General features: G+C 44.9%; 1 protein-coding gene across 2 annotated transcripts in view; it reads right to left on the reverse strand.

The window, feature by feature from the left end:
* SNTG1 (syntrophin gamma 1) overlaps window positions 1-22,164 on the reverse strand; it is a 1,000,749-nt gene extending 978,585 nt beyond the window's left edge. For both annotated transcript variants that reach the window (XM_033934198.1, XM_033934202.1), the window contains exon 1: window positions 21,351-22,164. The gene's annotated coding sequence lies outside the window, so the exon portion shown is untranslated. The remainder of the gene's footprint in view (window positions 1-21,350) is intronic.
* Window positions 22,165-27,505: the final 5,341 nt, after the last annotated feature.

Consider the following 27,505-nt stretch of genomic DNA (forward strand, 5'->3'; position numbering starts at 1 on the left):
CAATATCTGAGGCAGTCTTCTCCACCTTCACATCCAGTCTCTTGATAGCCTCTACAAGTGTCTCTAGTGTCACTGCTGGGGTGCTTGTTGGTACTCCTTCTCCTTCAGCCACCCTTCCACCCAGCGTTCCAGCTAGGGCAGTAGCTCCTCCCATTGCCTGCTCCGGGGTCTCCTGCTCCTCTCCCTCGGGGTCAAGCTCAACACTCTGCGCCTCTGCTGGACATGGAGGCGCAGAGAGATGCGGTGGAGACAGTGATGTCATCAGGTCCAGAGACCCAAGTGCTCCCTCACTCAGGTCCAACGTGGAACTCTCCCGCCGTGGGGATATCTGGGCGTCGACTGGGCTCAGCGGCTGTAGAAACCGTTGAATCGTCTGTTGGGCCGGAGACGATGTAAGCAGTGGTAATTGACCCGCTCTCACACTCCCCTTCCTCTTCGTATGAGGCATTCCAATAATGTAAGTATCTGGTTCAAATAATTGAAAAGTTGAAGAAAAAACTCTAAGCCTGCCGAGCACAGCTAAATAGCGTCCGCCATCTTGGATTCCTCCTCCGAGCAGTCTGTTAAATTGAATTTTCATGGTTTTATATGTCAGTGTTTAATAAATTATCTCCAGAACATCTGTATCCACAGTTTTTGTTTTCATCGGTGGATTGTTTTCACTGTGGATCATTGGGTCTCCCCATTTTTCTTTGTTATACAGACACTTACTGTGGCAAAAGCTTATTTAGATACCCAGGGGCTCCCCGAGAAAATAGGCCCAACTAACAGACCCCAGGCACAGTTTCAGAGGGACACTACACTTCCGGCTCATAGCGGTACTAACATGTCACCCAGGAACTCTCATAACCGTGTAAAGAAGCCCTTTAATCCTGCTCCCTTCTAGTGTTTTAGGTATGGAGGAAAAGGTCACGGACAGAAGGATTGTAGAGAAAGAAGGGAGTTTACTGTAGCTTGTAGCTTGGAAAAGGATAAGGTTGCACCGGGGGGAGATACCTGCAAGTGGTATCGGTAGGAGGCAAAGACATTGAAGCTTTACTCGATACAGGGGCTGACCAGTCAATGTTAGCCCAATGTTGCTGGAGTAAGGTGTTTCCCAAAGAAAAGGGGGATGGTTTTGATGGTAAAGTAAAGATTAAATGTGTCCACGGGGATAGTAAACAATACCCTTTGAGACCTACCACCATTAAATATAAGGATAGGGTATATTGTACCTTCTTTGCAGTGGTACCAGAGGCACCATATGATGTTATATGTATATATGGTCTATGTATATATGTTCTATTTGTAATCCACCTAGAACTCCATTCTGCAAGGATTTGGTGGGGTATAAGACTGTACATACCATAAAAGAGTTTCACAATCAAAAAATCTGGAAAAAAAAAAAGACAAATGAAAATGAACCAAAGCATTTTTTCCTGTGCACATTCTAGATGCAGCATTCATAAATCAGGAGACTGATGGGAGCTGCCTTACTATCTGAGGGGTAGTTAGAAAGATTTATGTTGCGTGGGTCATGTCCCTCCCATTTTTTTTTTTTCTTCTCACTAGTGGGGTAGAAGTATTTAGTTGTGTTACATTAAGAATAATGCTGCATGTAATTTATCCTCCCTCCCCCCCGTTTATAAAACTGTGGAAGCAGTTTTTAGCACAAGCGGGCATGCTGAATGCTCTGAGCTGCTCCCAACACTCCTAGGAACTCTATGTCGGGAGCGGCGCAGAGCATTCAGTGCGCCCACCTGCGCTAAAAACTATTTCCACAGTTTTGTAAAAGCAGTGGGTTATTTATTTGTTCAGATTTATGAACCTCCTTTAAGAAAAGAGTCACCCAAAGTAGTGTATTGCAGGTACCGTTTAACATAAAACTTACAAATTTGTGAACAGTGTAACAGTAAAACAAATATAAGCATAAATACAATCAATAAACTTGAAAATAGCAAACTGAAACCTAGTAATAGGACCAACATGAAACAGTATTAAAAATATGAATATTTAGCAGCACTATAAAAAAAAATCATATAACAGAAATATGATAAATGTCAGTACCATACATAATAGCATGGAAGAACATTCAAATAACATCAACATAATACCAATTAATCACCTAACATACATACATAACATATATTAGAACAGGGATGCCCAAAAGGTTGATCACGATTGACCAGTAAATTGCAAAGGCAATGCGAGTCAATTGCGATAGACTCGCATTGCCTTCGCATTTTACCTGCTTCCCGACACGGTAAACAGAAGTGCCGGGCCAACAAGCTTCCCCCCCAACATCAATTCTGACATCGGAGAGGAAGTTCTGGGCCAGCCAATTGTTGCCTAGCTGGCCCAGAACTTCCTCTCTGATGTCAGAATTGACGTCAGGGGGAAGGCAGGTCAGCCCGGCGCTTCTGTTTACCGCATCGGGAAGCAGGGAGACGTCACAACTCGGTGGCATATGACTTGGGGGCCTGTTCCCCGATGGCAGCAATGGTGGCCTGGGGAAGGGGAGGGAGAAAGAAAGACAAAGAAAGAAAGGGGGCAGGCAGGAAGACGTAAAGAAGTTAAACAGAAAGAAAGGGGGAACAGAAAGATAGGGGGCATGGAGAGAGAAAGAAAGACAGACAGAAAGAAAGGGGGCAGGGAGACAGAAAGAAAGGGGAGGGGCAGGGAGAGAGGAAGAAAAAATTGGGGGAGGGAATTAGGTCTGGAGGAGAGGAAGCATACAGGAGGCTGAAAGAAGGGAAGAAATATTGGATGCACAGCCAAAAAAAGAAAGTGCAACCAGAGACCCATGAAATCACCAGACAACAAATGTAGGAAAAATGATTTTATTTTCAATGTAGTGATCAAAATGTGTCTGTTTTGAGAATTTATATCTGATTTATATCTTCTGTCTATTTTGCACTGTGGCCTCCTTTTACTAAACTGCAATAGTAGTTTTTAGTGCAGGGAGTCTATGAGTGTCGAGAGCAGCAGGGGCATTTAGCATAGCTCCCTGCACTATAAACCGCTATCGCAGGTTAGTAAAAAGGGAGGGGGTATATTTGTCTATTTTTATATAGTTGTTACTGAGGTGACATTGCATAAAGTCATCTGCCTTGACCTTTTTGAAAAAAACCCGCAATATAAATGATAATTAACATTTTCTCTGCGTACAGAGTGCTTTGTGTTTTTTTAAAATTTTATTGTTGGTAGATCATTTTGACTTGGTCATTTTAAAAGTAGCTCACAAGCCTAAAAAGTGTGGCCCCCCCCTGCATTAGAACATTCAGATAGCATAAATACCATGCTAATGCTGCTCCTACAATACAATGAGAACAAAAACTCCGTGGAGGAGATTATGTTCAAGATGCAGGCTTTATTAAAAATACAGTTCAATAATCCACATGAAGAAATACCTGGGACACAAACCATTGAGGACTAAGGATCCAACACGGACCCATGTTTCGGCAAAGTTGTCTTCTTCAGGGGGTCCCTGAAGGTCCTGATACGAAAACTCGTGGATCAAAGACTAAAAATAATCCTGGGTGAAACTCTACCCAAGATTGTTTTTATTTTTATTTTTTTATTTTTTATAAATCTTTATTCATTTTCAAATGTTAACAGTGCCATACAATGAATTTAAACATAAACACTATACAGAACACACTTTAAATGCACAAATAATTCAAATAACAAAAAACTGGTTAGTACTTGGATGGGAGGCCCAGGATTGTTTTTAGTCTTTGATCCACGAGTTTTCATATCAGGACCTTCAGGGACCCCTGAGGAAGACAATTTTTGTCAAAACATGAACCATGATGGGTCCTTAGTCCCCAATGGTTTGGGTCCCAGGTATTTCTTTATGTGGATTATTGAACTGTATTTTTAATAAAACCTGCATCTTGAACATCATCTCCTGCACAGTGTTTTTGTTCTCGTCAGCCTCCCGGTTCTTTGGAGCATCAAGGGTCAACCTTTTGTTTGTCCTACAATACAATGACACATTTTACTATATGGCCAAGAGGCCAAGTGCAGATACTGTACAGTTTACCATATAGAGGGACAAGGTGGGTAGTAAAAAGTCATACCCAAGCTAAATTATATGTACAGTTAAACAAGATATGAGGAACTGGTCTAAGTTACAGGGTGTGCAGCAAGCTAGTCCTAGTGTGACATGAGTGGATAGTCCGTTCCACATGTATTAAAGGCTTAGATGAAGAGCCAGGTGTTCACCTGCTATGTGGCCATTTTCCCTTCACTGAATACAGAATTGTGTGTGTTATAAAGAGTTGTGTGATTATTATATTAAGTGCTTCAGGGAGAGGGAGGGTATCAGGCATAGAAGGCGAAAGGTATGCCATGACCAGGTTATATATTTTGTAATATATTTTTTATTGAAAGGTGGTAAAGAGAATGCATACATGAACTATTGCACGTATTCCCCAACCTGTTTGCCTTACATATTGAATTTTCCCGGCCTCCACCATCCAGCCCCTCCAGTGCCAGGGACCACAGCAGCACAACACACTGCCAGATGTCACTCTTCTCCACAGAACTTGGCAGATCCTCCTTTTTTCTCATCTTTTCTTGTCTCTTACTCTCAAATTTGACCGCTAGTGAAGAATGATCTTGGCAAAAAATATTCAGACTCAAGTGGGACTTAGGGTTGATGTTTTTTTTCAGCTGTCAACATCAAGCACAACCTACAGCCAGGGAGTGAAGCCCAGGGAATAGAGGAAGATTGACAAAGAAGTGAAATCAATACACTGAGAATCAAACTTACAGGTTCTCAGAGAAAGGCTAAAAATACTTTGTGGAACTGGACATACTGTTACAGTTGGCACTAAACCATTATATCCTATAAAATGTTAGTACAGCCACTGTAAAGCAAATAGGGCATGATTAGAAGTGTACTAGCAGCCAGATGATATTAGCTTTAAATCCTAAGTAAAAGAGGTAGAACATATCAAAGATGATGTGGAGGGGTCCATAGTGAAAATCATCTGGAGGAACATTCCTAAGAGCCATCTGTGGTGGTAATGGTTTTAAAGTGTGATACAGCAGGAAGTCACATTTGATTTCTACGAGAGTCATTTTGTTTATTTTACAGTGCAATTGCACATGGACAGAATCTCGCCATGGCAGTTTTGATAAATGGCTAGCCTGTCTCTCCTTTCAAAAAAATGTAAGTGTAGTTTTCAGTGGCAGCAGCATGTGGGTAACATTTTTTTGCTTTGATACATATGTAAAATTGATATGATCACATTATTATTTTCATTGAATACACAAATCAACTCAGTAACATTTACACAATATTGCCAGACAATGTAACTCCCATCCCACACCTACTATACCACTTATAACCACAGCAAAAGTCCATCTAAGCTAGTCCAGTAGACCCATATGATAAGAACATAAGAGAAGCCATACTGAGTCCATCTAGCCCAGTATCCTGTTTCCAACAGTGGCCAATCCAGGTCACAAGTACTTGGCAGAAACCCAAATAGTATCAACATTCTACTGATCCCAAGGCAAACAGTGGCTTCCTCCATATCTGTCTAGATGTGGTGTATTTAGATTTTAGCAAAGCCTTTGACAGTGTTCCACACAGACATCTAATAAATAAACTGAGTGCCCTTGGGATGGGTTCCAAAGTGACAGACTGGGTCAAGAACTAGTTGAGTGGAAGGTGACAGAGGGTAGTGATCAGTGGAGATAGCTTTGAGGAAAGGGATGTTACCAGTGGTGTGCCTCAAGGTTCTGTTCTTGGGTCTATTCTTTTTAATATTTTTATAAATGATATTGCGGCAGGGCTGTTGGGTAAGATTTGCCTCTTTGTGCATGATACCAAAATCTGCAATAGAGTAGACACCCAGGATGGTGTGAATAACATGAAGAAAGACCTGGTAAAGCTTGAAGAATGGTCTGAAATTTGACAGCTAAAATTTAATGCTAAGAAATGCAAGATCATGCATTTGGGCTTCAAAAACCGAGGGAACAGTTTAGGGCATGAAGACATTATGTGCATGACAGAAGAGCAGGACTTGGGTGTGATTGTATGTGATGATCTTAAGGTGGTCAAACAGGTTGAAAAGGTGAAGGCGAAAGCTTTAGAAGGATGCTAGGTTGCATAGGTAGAGGTATGGCCAGTAGGAAAAAGGAGGTATTGATGCCCCTGCATAAGACACTGGTGAGACCTCATTTAGAATATTGTGTACAATTCTGGAGGCCAAATTTTCAAAAAGATATAAAAAGGATGGAGTTGGTCCAGAGGAAGGCTATTAAAATGGTGTGTGGTCTTCTTCATAAGGCATATGGGGACAGACTTAAAGATCTCAATCTCTATACTTTGACGGAAAGGTAGGAGATGGGAGATATGAAAGAGATGTTTAAATACCTACGTGATGTAAATGCGCATGAGTTGAGTCGCTTTCATTTGAAAGGAAGCTCTGGAAAGCAAGGGCACAGAATGAAGTTAAGAGGTGATAGACTCAGGAGTAATCTAAGGAAATACTTTTTTTACAGAAAGGGTGGTAGATGCGTGGAACAGTCTCCCGGTGGAGGTGGTGGAGACAGATACTGTGATTTCAAGAAAGCCAGGGGTAGGTACGTGGGATCTCTTAGAGAGAGGAAGAAATAATGGTTACTGCAGATGGGCAAACTGGATAGGCCATTTGGCCTTTATCTGCCATCATGTTTCTATGTTTCTTGTAGCAGACTATGGGCTATTCATTCAGGAAATTGTCAAAAACTTTTTAAAACTCAGCTATGCTAAGAGCTGTTGCCACATCATCAAGCCATGAATACTAGAGCTTAACTATTACTGAGTGAAAAAAACATTTCCTCCTATTTGTTTTAAAGGTATTTCCATGTAACTTCATGGAGTATCCTCTAGTCTTTACCATTTTTGAAGCCACAGCAGGATGGCTGAAATGTCAGTTCTTTCTACTCAGACGTAGCAAGACCTGAAAAACTGCAACAATCATCGAGTACAAAATCCTACCTATTTATTTATCTCCCTCCTTATAAAACCCTGCTTAACCTCCCTCTATGCAACCTATACAATTTTTAATCCTCTCTCTATTGCTGTAGCTCGCTGATTCTCCTCAGCCATTTTTCCTGTAAACCGCCTCAAACCAAAAGGCTTTTGCAGTATATAAAGATGTGGTAAGAGCGAATAACATAGCTGGTTTTAAGAAAGGTTTGGACAAGTTCCTGGAGGAAAAATCCATAGTCTTTTATTGAGAAAGACATTGGGGAAGCCACTGCTTGCCCTGTATCAGTAGCATGGAATATTGCTACTCCTTAGATTTTGGCCAGGTACTAGTGACCTGAATTGGCCACCATGAGAACGGGCATTCTTAGTCTTATTTACCATCCCTTTCCTAATGATTCCTGCATCCTGTTTGCTTTTTTTGGCCTCCCCTGCACACTGCTGAATAGGGGCCCAAATAACAAAAGAGGCTTTAAAGTGGCCAGCACGCTCTGCCACTATCTCCTCATATCTGTATATCAAACATAAGAAATTCCACTTGTGTTCAGTAAATCTATATTCTTCCAATCCCTCAAAATTTATTGAAAAACAACTGCTACCATAAATCTGTTAAGCTTGGCATATCTATGTGTTGTGATATTTTGGAGTTAGGAAGAGGGTTTCAGGCAAATAAAGACCAATTTAATCATTATTGAATTTTTGTTGGAAAAGATAAAAGTATATTAGTGTTATTAAACAGTCCTTTATTAATCACATTTTCAGGCAATATCTGATTTGCATTCTCTTTCCTTGGAATCAGCCTGTTTCTATCAAGTTTATTTCTCTTTGATGGCACTGTTGCTTATAGCAACTAAGAATATAATGCAATTGGCTTTTTATAGCGTAATAGCTGGCTAATGCACTAATTTTATCCTTGCAAAAAAGACTAGAAAAGGAAATGAAGAGCTCCTGTATGAACAGAGAACGCATGCGATAGTAGACAAACCTGGGTCTTCTATATGACCAAGCTTTGCAGACATTCTTTATCAGATTGGTCTTGAGATTGAAGCAGTTTGATTAGATTGAGATGATGTGATTATAGTGGAAATTCCAATCAGCTGGAATAGAATACAGCACCAGAACAGAACCCAGGTTTAGATCATGTAGGAGGATCTTAAATGTCTCATGTGCCAGTATTTTCTAATTATTAAACTGGGGGACTAAGTACCCATTTTACCCTCCCCCTCCCCTGTTTTACAAAGCTGTACTAGTGGCTGCTGCTACGGTAACTGCCCCGAAGCCCATAGAGATTTAAAAGGCTGTATAAAATAAATATCCGCTCCCTGCTGCTTTATTTTCCGTTTTTCACCCACACATCCGGGGAGGGGGTGGGGGTGGAAGCGAGAGGGGAGTATATCTTTTGTTTTGCTATTATTCCTGATGGTAATGATGGATGGGGGAGGGAATTTTAATCTTTTGTATAGATACTGATTGATTATAAGTGCTTGGTTGATTATCATTCTTTGTATATAAATTGTATTGCACTTTTTGTTGGCATTAAAAACTAAATAAAGTAAAAAAAATTAAAAAAAGGCTTCAGAGCTTGTGATGTGCAGCTTTGTAAAAAAAAAAAATAAAAAAAAATAAGGGGGGGAGAAGGGTTAGAAATCTATATCTATTGACATGACATTATATAAATATAATTGCCATTGTAGTTTAATTAGTATGTATACAATTCTAGAGATCGCACTTTCAAAAAGATATAAGCAGGTTGGAGTCAGGCTATTAAAATCGTCGGTGGTCTTCAGCATAAGGCGTATAGAAACTGCCTTAAAGATCTCAATATGTATACTTTGGAGGAAAGGCTAAAATGCATATGAGGTGAGTCTCTCAATTAAAAGGAAACTCTGGAATGAAAGGACATATGATGAAGGTGAAAGGGAATAAAATCAGAAGTAACCTCAGAAAATATTTTACTGAAAGGGTGGTAAATGTTTGGTGGAGGTGGGGGGTGAGGCAAAAAGTGTATCTGAATTTAAGAAAGCTTGGCACAAGTACATTGGATCTCTAAGGGAGAGGAGGGAATAGTAGTTTGCATGGCTAGGCAGACTACCGTATTTTCACGCATATAACACGCGCGTTATACACGATTTTACAAACCGAGTATAACCATGAGCGTTATATGTGTGAGCACGTTATACAAATTTTTTTTTTCAGTGCGATCTGGCATCCCCCCTGCGAACCGGCATCCTCCCCCCCGCTTGCGTCACCCCCCCCTTCCTCCGCGATCCTACATCCCCCCCCAGCACTGCAAAGACATCGGTCGCTTATCCGATTGGGCACCGGCACCAGCACCAATGCACAGGACGTGCCAGTGCCAGTGCCCGAAGATTCTCCCTCGTTGAGCTGGGCTGGGCTGGGCGGTGCGAGGGAGATCCTCCCTCTTCCCTGTGCTGGGCTGAACTGGGCTTTGCGCATTTGCGCATGCTCAAAGCCTTCTGGTCTCGCTCTCTCCGAGATTTATTAAAATACTCACTATACTGCCTTTCTACAAAATCAAAGTAGTGTACTGAGAATCTCGGAGAGAGCGAGACCAGAAGGCTTTGAGCATGCGCAAATGCGCAAAGCCCAGTCCAGCCCGGCACAGGGAAGAGGGAGGATCTCCCTCGCACCGCTCAGCCCAGCCCAGCCCAGCCCAACGAGGGAGGATCTTCGGGCACTGGCACTGGCACATCCTGTGCATTGGTGCTGGTGCCGGTGCCCAATCGGGTAAGCGACCGATGTCTTTGCGGTGCTGGGGGGGATGTAGGATCGCAGGGGAGGGGGGGTGACGCGAGCGGGGGGGAGAATGCCGGTTCGCAGGCCAGAAGAGGGAGTAAGCGGGAGGAGGTTATAGCAGCATGCGCGGTATACGCATGTGCGTGCTATATAAATTTTTTTTTACACAAATGGTTTGGACCCACGCGCTATACGCGTATGCGTGTTATACACGTATGCACGTTATATGCATGAAAATACGGTAGATAGAAAAATGAAGGCAGAGAAAGTCCATATGGCCTTTGTTTATATGTGTCATCTTACCTTCTGATATTCAATAGCAGCTATCCAGTTAGCAGGTGCTACTAACTGACTAAGTCCTGGCTGGCAGAATTTTCAGCAGTACTAACCAGATAATACCGCTGCATATTCCCTCCGACCATCTTGGTGCTATACAGAGTCAATACCAAGATCTATAGGCTGAACATGGATAGAACCAGAGGTTTTCCGGTTCACAGCAATATTCAGAAAAAAGACTGTCCTAACTTTACTTGGTTAGCGATCTGGTTTGCAGTTTGATTCCTGCATATTTAGTGCAGACTGGTATTTGGATACTGGTGATGAACATCCACATTTACCCTGTGTGTTATACGGATTCATTATCTGTCTGCATCACTTTTATTTGTGAAGTTTGGTGTATGGTTTATTAAAATGCTCACTATACTGCCTTTCTACAAAATCAAAGCAGTGTACTGATTAAAAACAGACAAAGAAAAGAACTACAATGAGAGAAAAGCAGCCATCAAACACTCAAAACACAAGAAAATCTTCATCAAAGCATGGTTAAAATACTCTTTAAAAATTTGTCAAGAACTTTCACTACAGGACCCAACTCAAACCTCCCAAAAAACTTATTATAAGTCAAGTAAAAAAAAAAAATAAAATATATATATATATATATATATATACACTAGTTTTTTTAGCCCGTTACATTAACGGGTGCTAGAATACATGTGTATGTCTGTATGTTTATATGTCTGTCTCTCTCCCTGCCCCCTGCCTGTCTTTCTTTCTGTCTCTCTTCCTGGCCCCCTATCTGTCTGTCTTGCTTTCTTTCTATCTCTCCCCCCTGTCCAGCAGCACCCCTTCCCTGCTCCCCCTGTCCAGCAGTAGCCCTTCTCCCTTACTTTTACCTCCCCCTGTCCAGCAGCACCCCTTCCCTGCTCCCCTTGTTCAGCAGTAGCCCTTCTCCCTTCCTTTTACCTCTCCCTGTCCAGCAGCACTCCTTTCCTGTTCCCCCTCTCCAGTAGTATCCCTTCTCCCTTCCCTGCTCCCTGTCCAGCATCTTCTAGGCCGGGCAGCCTCGGGGCTTTTGCTATGCCGGCCCACCTCGCATTATTGAAGTGGGCCGGCCTAGCAAATGCCCCACAACTGCTTGATGAAACCGCGGCTGCTGCCTCTGCTGGTCCGGAAGTGAGAAGAAGAGGTGTCCCGGCAGCGGCAGTGTAGTCAGAAGGCAGAAAGTAGGCCGTCGGCGGAGATTGGGGCAGGAACGTTGCTGGTGAAACTGCCACATGTGTTGCAAACCACAGCAGGCTCCTATAGCGCATGCGGTGGCACGGAAGCAAGTATCACAAAGCACGGAGATTGAAGTGCGCATGCGCGCTAAGGGTTTTATTATAGCGGATAATTATTTTTTTTTTGAAAAGCTAGAAAAGTGATCAAGCCTCTAATATCTTTTGGGATATTACTCCACACCATTGGGCAGAGAAAGAAAAAGGCAGAGTTATGAGTCAGCAATAGAGGGGGTGTTCTATTTTAGTGCATTGCATATCTTGTAACAACATGTTTAATTAGGGCACACTGACCTGATCCCTTAGGCACTTCCTCTATCCCTTTAATGGAAGAGGATGCAGCTGGCTCAAACATCTAACCAAGCAATATTAATATCCTTCAGCTTCATATTTTATTATCTATATATTGGTATCTTCATTTGTACCAGACAAGGGGTGTCTCACATGTATTGGGTTATGGCCCCCCTTACATCCTGCTTAATACTATTATTGCCATCAGCATCTACTGTAGCTATTCCCATCTGTTTCTTACTACCCACTGCTTCATTTTCTTCTCTTCTACTCTTTGGGGTCCTTTTATTAAGGTGCACTAACCGATTTAGCGCATGCTAAATGCTAAGGCATCCATTATATTCTATGAGCACCTTAGCATTTAGTGCGCACCTTAATAAAAGGACCCCTTTGCCTTACAGCTTCTACAACCCAACACCTTTACTATTCTTACTCCTTCTTTCCATCATGCCTCCATTTCCCTTTTCACATTTGCCTCCTCCCCCTTATATAGCATCTGCCCTACCTTTTACCTCCTTCACAGTTTTCATTTTCACTTGGTACCTCTTTCCTTCCATCTGTTCTAAGCAACATTCAAAGTGAAAGCACCCACAGGCACTTGGAGAAGATTTTCAACTCACCATGAGCTGCTACTAAAAAAAAAAAAAAGTGTATGAGGAGTTCCTGCTCTAATCATCCCCTCTTTCGTTTGTCTTACCATTGCAAATCATCTGGGCCTCATTGTCTTATGGAGTGGCATAAGTATTTGAAGAAAAACACTGCAAACTCTGAACTGGTGAATGCATTCCCAGGCTCCGCTGCAGTTCTGCTCCTCCACTTCTACAGATGTGATGTTAACAGGAAAATGCAGGGCTGCCACATAGTTGGCAAATATATGCACCAGCTTGTATAACTTGCATTGATTTTTGCTGAAGTGTGCCACCCTATGGACTCAGATAAAGGCAATGTTTTGACACCCATCAAAATTTGACTCTGGAGACAGTTGCCTAAGTCGCTTATGCCTTAATTCTGATCTCCCTTTACCTCTCTCAAGCAATCTATCTGAGTGATAGCAGGCTATTCTGCAATTTTTACCATCACAATGCTGTCCTAATCTGCTTCTGTGTGGAGCCTAAACCTTAGATTCCTGCCATCCCCAAAACTTGAGGCAGAGTAGGGAATTAGCTCAAAAGATAGAACTCTTGCTTTGTATGCGAGAGGCAGTGGGACTGATGCTCACATTCTCCATGGAGCTCTGTAGCATGGAATCTTGCTACTTTTTGGGACTCTGCCAAGTACTTGTGACTAGGATTGGCCACTGTTCGAAATAGGATAGTGGGCTATATGGACCATTGGTATGACCCAGTAGGACAACTTTTATGCTCTTATGCAGCATAAGAATAACTGAACTAGTAGACAAATTTGTCCCCGTCCCCACAGGAGCTCAATTTCAGGGGGGCAGGCGTTGAACGCGTGTTGGAAGTATAACCGGTCATAGAATCTGCTTTTGGCTTGCTTCCCATGCATCCTGACTCTTACCTGGTGTTGGGTTTTTGTTTTGAGGACCACTATTATTTCAACAAGTGTTTGCTGATGGGTTGTTCCATCTCATGTGCCTATTTTGAGACATTTAGTATGTTTTTGCATTGGATGGCTGTGCACCGGTTGGATCTTGACTCGTTAGTTCACTATCTTGATGACTTTCTGTTCATCGGTTCTCCAGGTTCAGAGGAGTACAGCGTGTTAAGAGACATTCAAGCTCATGGCTCTGGATTTTGTAGTGCCACTAGCAGCAGGTAAATCATTGGGGTCAGTCACTTCTCTCGTCTTCTTAGGAATAGAGTTGGACACGGTAGCCATGGTAACTAGGTTAACATGGTAACTCAAGATCCGCATGTTGTTGGCCCAGATAAGACAGGTGATGAGGATTAGGAAGGCCACCTTATGAGAGATACAGTCCTTGCTAGGTTCTTTAAATTTTGTGTGCAGGATACTGGGCATGGGCAGAGCCTTTTCCAAGCGCCTTGCACATGCAACGGCAGGAGTGTGTCATGCTTGGAATTTTGTGAGGATCTCTGCTGGGATTCGGGCAGATCTACAGGTGTGGTCACTTTTTTGTTGTCTTTTAATGGCACGCTTCCCATTCAGTCAGTGGACAGGTGTCTAATTATGACCTGGAACTGTTTTCTGACGCGGCCGGTGGTGTAGGCTTCGGTCTGTACTTTTAATAGGACTGGTGGCAGAGCTGGGGAGTTAGAAAAAATATCATGCTTTTGGAGTTATTTCCTTTAATGGTTGCTTATGAGCTTTGGCTGGAGAGATTGAGGGATCGGCAGATCATTTTCTGGGATTGAGGGGTACAGATAAGAGTAGAGGTAGATTATAGGGATGGGATTAGAGGTAAGTTACAAAATTAATCAGGGACCACTGTTCAGGCACTAGGCCTGATGGGCCGCCGCAGTAGTGGACCGCTGAGCAGGATGGACCTCTGGTCTGACTCCGCGGGGGCAACTTCTTATGTTCTTATGACAACGCAGGCGTGGTTGAAGTTGTGAATAGGCAGACTGCTCATTGTTTACAAGTTAATTCTTTGATTAGGGAACTGGTCCTTAGGTGTTTGTCTCTTAATTTGTTCATCATGGCACGTCATGTGCCTGGGGTTCAGAATGGCATTGCTGATTCCTTGTCTCGCTTTCACTTTTTGCAGTTCTGTTGACTCGTACCTGGCGCTCAGCTCAAAGGTTGGTCCATGCCGGAGCATCTGTGGCTATTGGTGAAACAACCATCTTTGAAATGCTGAGGCAATTGTTGGCCCCTGCCACTTGGTCTCACTATAGAGTGGGCTGGATGGCGGTTACCTCATTTCTGCGGAGTAAGGGCTGGTGCTTGGGTCCGGTACTTGGGTCCGGTGTCTGATGAGGTGATGGCGAAGTTTGTGGTGGACTTTTTCCGGATGGAGGCCTTGCGACATACAGTGGCTGGAAAGTTAGCGGGTTTTCCCTTCTTTTGTAGGCGTTATGTTGGGGCAATCTTTCTGCTGGTTTTCTGATAAAAAGGATGTTGGCAGCCCTGGGCAGGCTCCAACCGGTGATACCAGATGGTAGATTGCCTATCATGAATGGTTTGCTGGTGTGGTTGCTTCAGGTCATTGGATCAGTTGTCTTCTCCTCCTATGAAGAGCGTCTATTCAAGGCATCTTTTTCTTTGGCCTTTTTTGCGCTTCATGTTTTTGCACTTCAGGTCATTGGGTCAGTTGTCTTTCTCCTCCTATGAAGAGCATCTGTTCAAGGCGTCTTTTTCTTTGCCTTTGAGCGTTTCATGTTGGGGATCTCCTAGCTCATCCTTTTGGTGGCCTGGAGGCAGAAGGGTTTCATTTGCACCACATGAAGTTAGATGGTGAGACCATGAGAGTGCTGGTGGCATCATCAAAAACAGATCAAGCAGGCAGGGGTCAGTTGATATGACTCCAGTGGGTTCCTGGCAGTAGTTCATGTTCGGTGACATTGCTGGAGGAGTACTACCGGTAGATGGTCCGGCCTGCTGGGGGGGGTCTGTTTTACTGGTTCACCATGACGGGTCTCCACTTAACCGTTATCAAGTGCTGGCTGTGTTGAAGAAGACTTTGGGGCACTGAGGTCAGAATCCGGCATGCTTCGGGACCCATTCCTTTCGGATCGGAGCAGCGACAAGTGCTAGAGAAGCAGGTTTAACTGATGGAGTCATCCAAAGTTTGGGGAAATGGTCTTCGGGGGCTTTATGGGGTTATATTTGCATGGGGATGCACCATTTGTGTTTGTTGTAGATGGGGGGAAGGGGGGTCAGCAGGAGTATTGGATGTTGGGAGTTGGATAGGGGAGTACTCATGTTTGCATCTGAACCTGTTGCTCATGGACTGATGGCATGTGTTCTTCTAACCTCAGCTCATGTGAACAGGGTTTCAGTAGTATGATCTGTCTTGTAGGTGTGGCCTCTCGATCCTTTACAATGTTGATTATGGGGCATTCATTTATTCACTGGGCCAGTGACCAGACGATGGTCCATCTTGGTGGTGTGCATCTTAGCCCATCTCAGCTGGGTGTCAGAGTATCATGGTGGGGCCAGTGGGGCATGCGATGGAGCCAGCTGCTGCTCTTCATGTATGATCTGCAGAACCGCTCCTAGACATCCTGGTGATATACCTTGGTGAAAATGACGTCGATGCCTGCATGGGAAAGCAACTTGTCAATGCAGCACAAGGCGATTTTCAGTGTATCATGTCTTGGTTCCCTTATACAAGGTTGGCGTGTTCGGACATTGTCCCACGTCCTCGTTGTTTGGGGTCCAGGAAGTGAACAAGGTATTTGTCCAAAGTGGATAAACAAATGGAGCGTGGGTGGTGGACAGGAAGGTTTGCACATTTGACACGAGTGTGTTGATGTGTCCTGCAGGGGTCTGTTTGCTCGGAACAGGGTCCATCTTTCAGATGTGGGTTTGGACCTGTTTCTAGATGACTTTGTGACCTGTTGTGAAGTTTGTCTGTTGAGTAGGAGGAGATAGTTGCAGCTCTGTTCATTTAAGGGAGCCTGTAATGGGATTACAGGCTTATGGTGGGGTCTGAGCTACCGAAAGCCAGGGCTCATCCAGAGATGAGCGGCAGAACGGCAGCTGGTTCGGAAGTGGGTCCCAGATGGACTGGTGACCCAGTCGAATGGGCAGGGTGGCACCTGCCACACCCAGACCCTTGCTGGCAGGGGTGGGGTTATAGGACCAAAAAAGCTATTTATATGTTATTATTTGGTAGCTTGATGGTTGTGTTCTAATACCATGTTATTTGTTGTTTCAATAAACAGAGCTGCGACTCGTTTTTTTCCAAATGTTGTTGTGTGTTTTATCAAGGGTATATTAAGGTAGGGGTCTTTGGGGGAATAAGGGGGGGTGGAGACCGCTAGGCCTTTCCAGATCCAGTTGTTAAAGTGTGCCCGAGAGCTAGTCTCAACGGGCTCGTGTAACACAGGGATGGAAGGCCCGCGTGTTGGCCCATCAGGATTGGCTCCCGACGGAGAGAGTAGGGAGGGAGGAGGGGTGAAAGGAAGTGAGGACAGCAGGAAACTAAAAGTAGCATGTCCCACCGCGACTAGAGTGTGGGATTGGTTGTAGTGGGGCAAGGGGTGGGTCACTATAAAAGTAGCTACTGCCGAGAGTCTGGACTCTTCTGGTCCTCGGCGGCAGCTGTTCCACCCTCTCTCAAAGAGGGGGGGCTGTTTCCTGGGCAGGGAGCCCAAGAGTCGCAGGGGGGTCCAAGCTATCGAACACCGGGGCTCATCTGGAGATGAGCGGCAGGAGGGCAACTGGTTTGGAAGCAGGTCCCAGGTGTGCTGGTGACCCAGTCAAAGGGGCAGGGCAGCACCTGCCACCCCAGATCTTTGCTGGCATGGGGCCAAAAAAACTGTTTATATGTTATTGTTTGGTAGCTTGATGGTTGCACTCTAATACATCACTCATACCTCGGTTTACGAGTGCACTGGTTTGCGAGTGTTTTGCAAAACGAGCAAAACATTCGCAAAATCGGCGCCTCGGAAACCGAGCACACTTTGATTTATGAGCGCCCCCTCCTGTGAATTGGCACCCTCCCCCCCGCGATCCGGCACCCCCCCGCCACCATCGGGTCCCCCCCCGCCGCCAACAAGCACCCCTCCCCCGCCGTGACCTGAGGTCCCCCCAACCCACCCGAACCCTCTTCTTACTTTTCTGTAGCCTCCGCAGCGGCACCAGCACCAGCATCAGCATGTCCTGCCGGTGCCCGAAGATCTGCTTCCTGTGCTGGGCCTTGAGCATGTGTGCATGCTCAAGGCCTGAGAGTTCACGTCGAACGTGAACTCTCATGTCGAACGTGAAGTCTCAAGGCCCAGCACAGGAAGCAGATCTTCAGGCACCGACACCACGCACAGGACATGCTGGTGCCGGTGCCGCTGCGGAGGCTACAGAAAAGTAAGAAGAGGGTTCGGGTGAGTTGGAGGACCTCAGGTCGCGGCGGGGGGGGGGGTGCTCGATGGCGGTGGGGGGTTGCAGATCGCGGGGGGGAGGGTGCCGGTTCACGGGGGGGCCTTCGGGGGGAGCAATGCCGGTTCTCGTGGGGGGGAGCAGCGCTGCTGGCCTCGGGGGAGGGGGGAACCTATCAAAGCGAGTTTCCATTATTCCCTATGGGGAAACTCGCTTTGATAAACGAGCATTTTGGATTACGAGCATGCTCCTGGAACGGATTATGCTCGTAATCCAAGGTACCACTGTACCATGTTATTTGTTGTTACAATAAACAGAGCTGCAACTCATTTTTTTTCCAAATGATGTGTGTTTTATCAAGGGTATATTAAGGCAGGGGTTTTTAGGGGGAATAAGGGGATGGGGGTTAAAACACCCATTCAGTTCTTATGGGCTTTGGTGCATTTATCACAGCATCATCGCTATCGTGGCTTTGTAAAAGGGACCCTCAGATCTCTTTTTAATTGCAAATAAATCTCATTATTTCCAAAGACTATAGACCAGATAAATTACATTGAGTTCAGTTCTGTACTGCATATTTCTTACTTTACAATATAAGGAAGAAAAAAAAAATCACACAGTTCCATTCTCTGATCCTTAAACCTCTAACATCTGGCAGTCTTTCAGAAAAAAAAAAAAAAAAAAAAGTAGGACCTGGACTTTTCAGCCCTCTATAATATCCCACTTCTAAGGCTAGTTGTATAGTCTTCTGAGTCTGACACCCAGTAATGATGAACCAGTGGAAATTCTGATGTATCTATTAACATCAAATCATTGTTATTATGCTGGTTAGTTACAGCACTGGAAAAGCCAATAAGCCAGGTTCACGTTAAAGAGGAAACATTGGCACTTGTCTAGTTTACCAGCGTTATGCATTACTTCAAAATGTGTGCCTTTGTGATCAACAGTCTTTACTCATGCATGAAGGGATACTGGGAGATGAGACGTGCAGGAAGCACTTGCCAACTATTCCATCTCCCACAGACATTGCTCAGAAAGATTGAAAAAACGGAACTCATTTATATCCTAATCACAGCAGGTTGTTGTTGAGATTACGAATGACCAAACTGCAATGCACTGTGTAACGTGCACTTTAGCGGTAAAGTTGAACAAGTAGAAGGGTAACATGCCTGAGTCCCTATCCTGGACCGATAAAAGCGTCATCAATCAGACTGTACTGTAAAACTCTCTTTCCTATGAAATATAAAGAAGGTATTTAAAAGCAAAGGCAAGTAGACTGAGGATGAATGAAATGAACAGATACTTGTATATCAATATCACGAGGTTTGGTTGGTTGTTTTTTTGTTTTGCAATTTTAACTGGAATTTTGTTTTTTTACACGCTTTATAAAGGCAGTTACTCTCATTCAGGAGGCCAACACAGGGGGACCACTGTCAACCACAACCTTAGTTTGATCTTAGGCAGGCTGAGAACATTAAAATTGAACCGCATACAGAAAGAGGGGGGGGGGGGAAGAATTTTGCACTTGCATCACTATTCACAGTGAGCTAAGACACAAGAGCAAGTGCAGCGCTACAAACGCTAGTGTTCAGACTCGTTTTGATCTCGTTCCACTGTGGTTCAGCTTCCCTGCTTTCGTTATTCGAAAGATAAACCCGGCAGTCAGTAGTAGTGCTTAGCTGCGATTCCTGCATCTGCTCCTTTCTCCATATTTGTGGGGGAAAAAAAATCCCTAGATGTCAACACACTGAAAGTTTTCAGAGAGCTTCAAATAGACATGCAGTTCTATTTTGCTTCCACTGAAATATGAAGTTCTGCACCTCCTTTTCCATAATGGGTGATAAATGGAAAACATACAAGATACTTATTATTGTGGAGAAGTAGATCTAGTGCAGTGGTCTCAAACGCAAACCCTTTGCAGGGCCACATTTTGGATTTGTAGGTACTTGAAGGGCCTCAGAAAAAAAGAGTTAAAGAAATGACAATTTTGCATGAGGTAAAAAAACTCTTTATAGTTTATAAATCTTTCCTTTTGGCTAAGTCTTAATAATAATAATATTGTCATTTATAGCTAAAGCGACATACACTTCCCCCTCCCCATTCGCGGTTCCTGCACTTGCGGTTTCATATAATCGCAATTTTTTCTGGGAAGGGGGAAAATAAAAAAAACAGTCTTAATGTAAAAAAAATCCATCTTTTTTTTCCTCCTTGCCGCCTTCTCGGTCTTACCTGGTGGTCTAGAGGGCTTTCGGGGCAGGAGCGACCTTCCTACGCTCCTGCCCTGTGCAGATCGCCATGAGGAAATGGCTGCTGGGAGTTCCCGTAGTCTCTCGAGACTACGTCGGGAACTCCCTACAGCCATTTCCTGATGGCGATCTGCACGGGGCAGAAGCGTAGGAAGATCGCTCCTGCCCCGAAAGCCCTCTAGATCACCAGATAAGGCCAGAAAGGCGGCAGGGAGGTGGGGGTGGGTCAGAGCCGGATAATCGTGGTTTTTCAGCATTCGCGGTCCGGCTCTGCCCGTATCCCCCACGAATGACGAGGGAGAAGTGTATGATCAAGAAACTGTTTTATTTTACTTTTGTGATTATGATAAACATACCAAGGTCCTCAAAATAGTGCCTGCCGGGTCGCATGTGGCCCCCCAGGCTGCGAGTTTGGGACCACTGATCTAGTGTGATTTAATCATGCATCTTGAATACTTTACACCTATATTTCATTGTGAAAGAGATGGGAGATATGTCCTCTGACAGTTAAACTATGCTTCACCATGTAAAACAAATAAAATGCATCTCTGTTACTAATCAGCCAAACAGTTACAGCGTGTCACAGGAGAGAAAAGAAAATTGAAAGAATTGTTTAGAAACCAGCAAGTTTGGAAACTCTTAATGCAAATGACACGCATTGTAAAAGTTTAGCGGTCTTTTAGCAAATAACTTTCCCGAGGTCCAGCCTTGAGAGGGCAATGCCCATTGGAATTGATCAAGCTTTTAGTGAAATGCCAGTCCCCGACAATAAATCTGGGCGACATCTTTTACCCTGCAATTTCTTCTTAAAGCATGGTACTTAGCAAGGTCACTGTGAGAGACTGTGGTTTCACTGAGGTTAGAAAAATCAATAAAAAGCAACCTTGATTAAACGCGACTTTGTAGCCCGACTGCCAAAGCCCCGTTCACGTCCAACTCTTTACTTCCAAGCTTCCGAGACAGATGAACTATAAAATCTAGATGCAAGGAGAGAGTTTTATAGAGCATCTGTTTTGTAGGGTGAACTGGAGCTCTCAGTTTTTGCTAACAGCCATTTGTTTGGAGCTAGACATCTCTTGAGTTTTTATTATAGAGAATTGTACCATTCCACACCCGCAGTATTTGAAGCATGATCTTTGCAGCCTTTAACCAGGCTCCGATCAACTTTAGCCAGTTTCCTGAGAAGAGTTGAGTTACCATCGTCTCTCCGCGCTCAACATATTTACTAACACAAAGTACCTTGAATTTGCTGCATTATGATTCAACAGAGAGAACAAAAATACCCATATACTGTACTGTCTCTGTATATTCAATGTTGCATGTTCAGTTTGTGTTGTATATAATGCACCATAATTCAGCACCATTCAGGTCTATCACGAAAGAACCCATGGAAATGGCATGTCTTTAAAGGACTTCTGGGTTGAAACATGATTAGTGGCCATTCAAAGTATTCCATAATGGTTAAACACACACACACACAAGAGAAATCTGCAGTGCTTTGGTGGTTTCCATCTGTGCATAAAACCTTACTACAGTCACAACCAGCAGCAAGAATAATAGAAAATCATATGCTCTTACCTGCCTTCCTGTGTTTGCATTAGGCTATTTGTCAGTTCCTGAAATGTTGCATCCTTTGATTAAATTGATTTCCAAAGCATTTCCAATCACACCCTCAGCATATTGTTTACCTCGATCAGATCACTCCTGATCTCTGTGCCCCTGACATCTGAAGCCTGTGGTCCCAGCCAAATAAATTCCCTCCAGCTGTTTAAATGTCAAAGTGGGATCTGTGGTTCAAGAGAGACAGGATTCAAAGGGCAGCTTAGAGGCACACTGCCTTACTTCTCAGCGTCTCCAGTAGGGCTGGAGAGGAGAAGCTGCCATCCAGCGCCCCTTTAGCTGGAAGACACCTAGAGCAGCAGCAGATGCAGCGGTGGTGGGGCTTGGGTTCTGGCTTTGTCCCGGGGGCTGTGCATCACCGAGGGAGGCACCTGCAAACTGCCTCTTGAGCCAGCAGGTCTTTTGCTTTTTCTCAGTGCTCAGTTTCAGTGGGTCTGCACTAGAGAAAGTGCCAGTTCTGCACTTCACCAGGCTCCTGAACTCTTCCGTCTTGCATATCGAATTCCCTCTGCCTTTATCATCCAGCAGGAGCTCTCCGAGCCTCGGCAACAGGGAGTGTGCCAGTCCAGTACTAAAGAGGAAACGTGCAGGAGATTGTGCCACTCGCGGTTCGGAACAGGGGAAGCAAGAAGAGAAGGAGAGGAGATTGTATTACAGCTGCAGCAGATGCGAAGCAGCTGGATAGTAGGGGATAGGTCAGTGAAGTCTGTGGAGTAGAAAAGACTGTGACAAGAAGGGAAAAGAGCGCACAGAGAGAAATGAAAGACAGCAGGGAACTGGAGAGTGAGAAATCAGAAGGGAAGATGTGAGAGGAGCTGGAGTCACTGGAATGCTGCTGACTCCGAGAGATGCAGGAGGTGGAGGAATCAGGGAGATGCAGGAGGCAGCCCACACGTCCAAATCAGCAAACAGCAAGAGGAGACGCAACCCAGCTTTCAAAAGCTGCTAGAAGGCAGCAACAAGGGACTCCCTCCTCCCCGGCCAGCGATCCTAGCAAAAGGGATATGAGTAGGCGAGAATTGCAGGGCTGCTTAAAAACCTGAGTATGTCACACGCAGAGAAACACAGGAAGGGAGAGGGAAAACAGAATATATCCATCCCTGTGAGGTTAGTCTTCTTTAAAAATGCAAAGTTTTCTGACCTAAATATAATAGCAATTAACTGCATAAATAAATATGTATGTGAATGAACATCATACTGTAGCAGCATGTGGGTAGGTTCTCATAGAGACATTTACACCAAATAAATGGGGAGATGCAGAATTTGCACATGCTTAAGAAGATATGCAGGAACCTGGACTGACATTTGGAATAAAATATGTTTAAGGGTAGGAAGAAGGGGAATGGAAAACACAGGCGTAGGGGGTCAGGCATTCCCTCCGCTGCGACCGAAAGGAAGAAAAGGAAGATGAGGAAGAAGTGGTTGAAGTTAAGGAGGACAAAAAGGAAGAATCCTGACCACAGGCTTCAGTTGTCAGAGGCACAGAGATCCTTGCAGGGGTGCTCTGGCGATGTTAGCGCGTTGCATCAAAAAATTTGGAAGAGGGCATGTATTGATAATTTTTGGCTTCTTGAGGGTAGAGCCCGGCGGAAGAGGAAGAAGAAGGTTAAAAAGGAGGGGGGTCAGTTGACGTTGGGGCTGGTCTCCCATAACATAGTTAACTGGATGCAGTCCTTTATGAGATTTGCCAGCGTATGGGGCCAGGAGCACCTGCAAGATTATGGCCTGCTGTTAGCATATGCTGATTCCATTCTCAATGGTGGTTGGGCTTGGCTCAACTATGATGAGGCGTTTCAGGATAAGATGGAGGAAAACCAACACGTCTTGGGGCACTCAGGACATAAACCTGTAGCTCACGCATTTGACAAAGCTGGGGGGCATGGCGGGGAGCGGGGAGCAGGCCGGCAAGGTCAGCGATTCAGAGTTCGATGGGCACACGTTCCTTTCGGTCCGTGGCCGGGCAGAGTGGACAAGATGGTGGGGGAGGAGTGAACCTCTGCTGGAAGTTTAATCAGGCGACATGTCCCTTTCCAGACTGCAGATTCTGGCACACCTGTTCTCTGTGTGGACAGGGCCAGTCCGCACTCAAGTGTCCCAAATAAGAAGCAGGTGCGCCCACTGGGTCAGCTAAGTGAGGAATGGATGGGTAGGGTGTCCACCCCGATACGGGTGGCAGCCCTGCAGCCGTGGTTGCGTTGGTATGAAGATAGTAGGGTAGTGGCCATTTTGGAGAGGGATTTTGGGGAGGGTTTTGTTATCCCATATGAGAGACCGGTGGGCAGCATTCAGGCTCCCAATGCCTTGTCGGTGTCTAGACTCTGAGCTGTGGTTTGGTTAAAATTGCAAGATGAGATTTGGATGGGGAAAACTGCAGGGACTTTTCGGGGGAGTCCATTTCTGGCAATGATGATTTCCCCATTGGCAATCATACCTAAGAAGGATCTTGGGAAGTTTAAGCTAATTCACAACTTGCCTCGGCCTGCCAGACACTCCGTGAATGAGTGCATTCCGTGGGACCTCTGTGCGGTGCGCTATGTGTCTTTTGATTGCATGCTGCGGCTTATTTTGAGTGCTGGGTGCAGGGATCTATTAGCCAAGGTAGACATCGAGTCAACGTTGCAGCTGTTACTGGTCCATCCCACTTCTTACCCTTTGCTGGGTTTTAGGATTGAGGGTGAATTCTATTACGATTGTTGTCTGCCGATGGGTTGCTCCATTTCTTGCACATACTTTGAGATGTTTAGTTACTTTTGCACTGGGTCACCTTGCAGAGATCGTGAGTGGATTCAGTGGTTCACTATCTGAATGATTTTATTTTCGTCAGGGCCTAGCTTCTGAATTCGGGATTCCCTGCGGAAGATAAATCGGAAGGGCCGACGACAGTGATCACATTCTTGGGGATAGGGATGAACACCGTGGCAATGGTTACACGGCTGCCGTGGGCAAAGGTACAGCAGCTGTTGGTATTGATTTTGCAGGTTGCTGATTCCCGAAAAGCTACTCTTAGGGACATTCTGGCACTGTTGGGGTGTCGGGTTGGGGGTCAACTTTGCATGTCAAGTGTGCCGATGGGTCGGGCCTTTTCGAGATTGCTTTCAGCAGCCACCCCAGGAGTGTGGGACCGTAGGCACTTCATTCAGATCTCAGTGTGTGTGCAGGCAGATTTGTGAATGTGGGCCCTCTTCCTCAGGCATTTCAATGGTAATCTTCTGCTCCAGCAGCTGTAGGTGTCCAACCTGGATTTGGAGTTACAATCTGATGCGGCCTGGGGTGCGGGTTTTGGCCTTTATTGCCAAGGGTCTGGTGTGCAGCGCAGTGGCCGGATGACTGGCTGTGGCATGGGGTCACACAGAACGTGACTTTGTTAGAGCTCTTCTCATTGTTGGTGGATTGCGAGCTGTGGCCTGCACAGTTGTGCAACAGACACATGGTCTTCTGATGTGACAATATGGGGGTAGTGAAGGTGGTCAATCGGCAGGCAGCACGGTGCTTGCAGGTCAACATGTTGGTGTGGGAGATTGTATTGCATTGTCTGCGGCTCAATTAGTACATCAAGGATCGTCACGTTCTGGGAGTGATGAACTGTATTGCTGATGCTCTCATTTTAACTTTCCACAGTTTCATCAGCTGGCGCCCGGAGCATAGGTGGAAGGATTGCAGATGCCAGAACATTTATGGAGCCTAGTCGTGAAGGGCTTTGGGACTTGTTGGTTGCTACATCCACTTGGACCCGGAACAACGTTGGATTCAGGAGGGTATTCAGCTTCCTTTCTGCAAGGGGATGGGTCCCGGAGCCGGTGTTGGATGACTTGCTGGCTGAATTTGTGCTGGACTTTCATCACACAGGGTTCTCCCGGGGTGTGGTTTCGGGCCATTTGGCAGGCACATCTTCTTCTGTAAGGCATTGGGGTGGTGTTGCCCGTCTATGGGATTTCTGGTGCGCAGAATGTTGGCTGCCTTGAGGCAGATTATGCCATGCCAACCATATCCGCGGCTGCTAATCACGCATGAGCTGTTGATATGGCTGCTTGCAGTATTGCCGGAAGTGGCGAGGTCATGCTATGAGGACTGCTGTTTGGAGCGGCGTTTTCTCTTGCATTCCATATTGGTGAACTGCTTGTGCACCCAGCTGACACACAGGGTGTGTGGGACCTATTGTGGCAGCATGTACAGTTGGGGAGCACTCTGTTCACTTGTATATCAACAGGTCTAAGACGAACCAGCTGGGCATGGGTAGCATCACTCTCTGCCTTCATGGTAGTTTGCCCGCAGTTGGGACTGGCTTTTTTGATACATGTTTACGGTGCTTCTCTAATGCAATATCAATTCCTGGCAGTGCTGCGGTTGGTATTGTGCAGGTATGGTGAGGAGCCGGCACGCTATGGCATTCATTTGTTTAGGATAGGGGCAGCCACAAGTGCCTTAATGGAAGGGGTGTCAGCAGCATGGATCCAGCAACTGGGGCAATGGTCATTGGAGGCATTCTGGGATTATAGTCACCCGATAGAAGTTGAGTAGTACACAGGACGGGGAAGGCCTGGGACATGGTCTTCTATTGTGCATATAAGTTTCTTCAATCCCTAAACTATACCGTTCCCTTGGGTTTTTGCAGCCCAAATGCATGACCTTGCATTTCTTAGCATTAATCAAATTTCAGACCATTCTTCAAGCTTAACCAGGTCTTTCTTCATGTTATCCACACCATTCAGTGTGTCTACTCTATTGCAGATTTTGGTATCATCCGCAAAGAGGCAAATCTTACCCGACAACCCTTCAGCAATATCATTTATAAAAATGTTAAAAAGAACAGGCCCAAGAACAGAACCTTGAGGCACACCACTGTAACATCCCTTTCCTCAGAGTGATCTCCATTGATCACTACCCTCTCTCGCCTTCCACTCAACTAGTTCTTGACCCAGTCCATCACTTTGGGACCCATCTCGAGGACATTCAGTTTATTTATTAGACATCTGTGTGGAACACTCTCAGAGGCTTTGCTAAAATCAAAAATATACCACATCTAGCGCACATCCTCTACCCGATTCTCTGGTCACCCAGTCAAAGAAATTGATCAGATTTGTCTTACAAGACCTACCTCTAGTGAATCCATGTTTCCTCTGATCCTGTAATCCACAGGATTCCAGAAACTTGACCATTCTCTGTTTTAAAAGTGTTTCCATTAATTTGCCAACTTGTAATTCCCTTCTTCCTTGCTTCCACTTTTGTGGAGAGGGATCACATCCACCCTTACCCAATCCTCTAGTACCACTCCTGACTCTAGAGACTCATTGAAAAGGCCAGTCAGTGGAACTACCAGAACTTCCCTAAGTTCCTTCAGCACCCTTGAATTTACACCATTCGGCCCCATTGCTTTATCTACCTTTATTTTAGCTAGCTCCTCAAGAACACAGCCCTCTGAAAATCGATCAGGGTCTATTACTCCTCCATCCCTATTCACATTTGTCTTCAGCGGTCCCGCTCCCGGCACTTCAGCCGTGAACACAGAACAGAAATATCTGTTAAGCAATTCGGCCTTTTCTTTATCAACTTCTACATATTCCTCCCCTTCACCTTTGAGTCTCACAATGCCACTTTTGCACTTCTTCCTATCACTAATACTGTATATCTAAAAAAGTCTTGTCTCTCCATTTTACCGTACCAGCTATTTTTTCTTCCATTTGCCTCTTTGCTTTCCTGACTACATGACCAGCCTCTCTTAACTTTTCCAGATATTTTTGCTTCTCTTCCTCTTTCTGAGATCTTTTATAGTTTATGAAAGTTAACCTCTTATTCCTTATCTTCTCCGCTACAACTTTTGAGAACTAAAGCGGCCTTTTTTTCCTCTTACTTTTACTTACTTGCTTCACAAAAAGGTTTGTTGCCCTTAAAATCATTTCTTTCAGTTTTGACCACCACATTTCCACTCCTTCCAGACATTCCCATCCAGACAATAATGCCTTGACATAAACCCCCATCCGAACAAAGTTAATTTTTTTTTAAACTCTATAACCTTTGCTTTTAAATGAGCCCTTTCTGTACTCATTTTAATATTAAACTACACCTTGCAGTGATCACTGGATGCCAGATGATCACCCACTGTAACATCAGAAACA

Source organism: Geotrypetes seraphini, chromosome 2 (assembly GCF_902459505.1).
Source record: "Geotrypetes seraphini chromosome 2, aGeoSer1.1, whole genome shotgun sequence".
Lineage (NCBI taxonomy): Eukaryota > Metazoa > Chordata > Amphibia > Gymnophiona > Dermophiidae > Geotrypetes > Geotrypetes seraphini.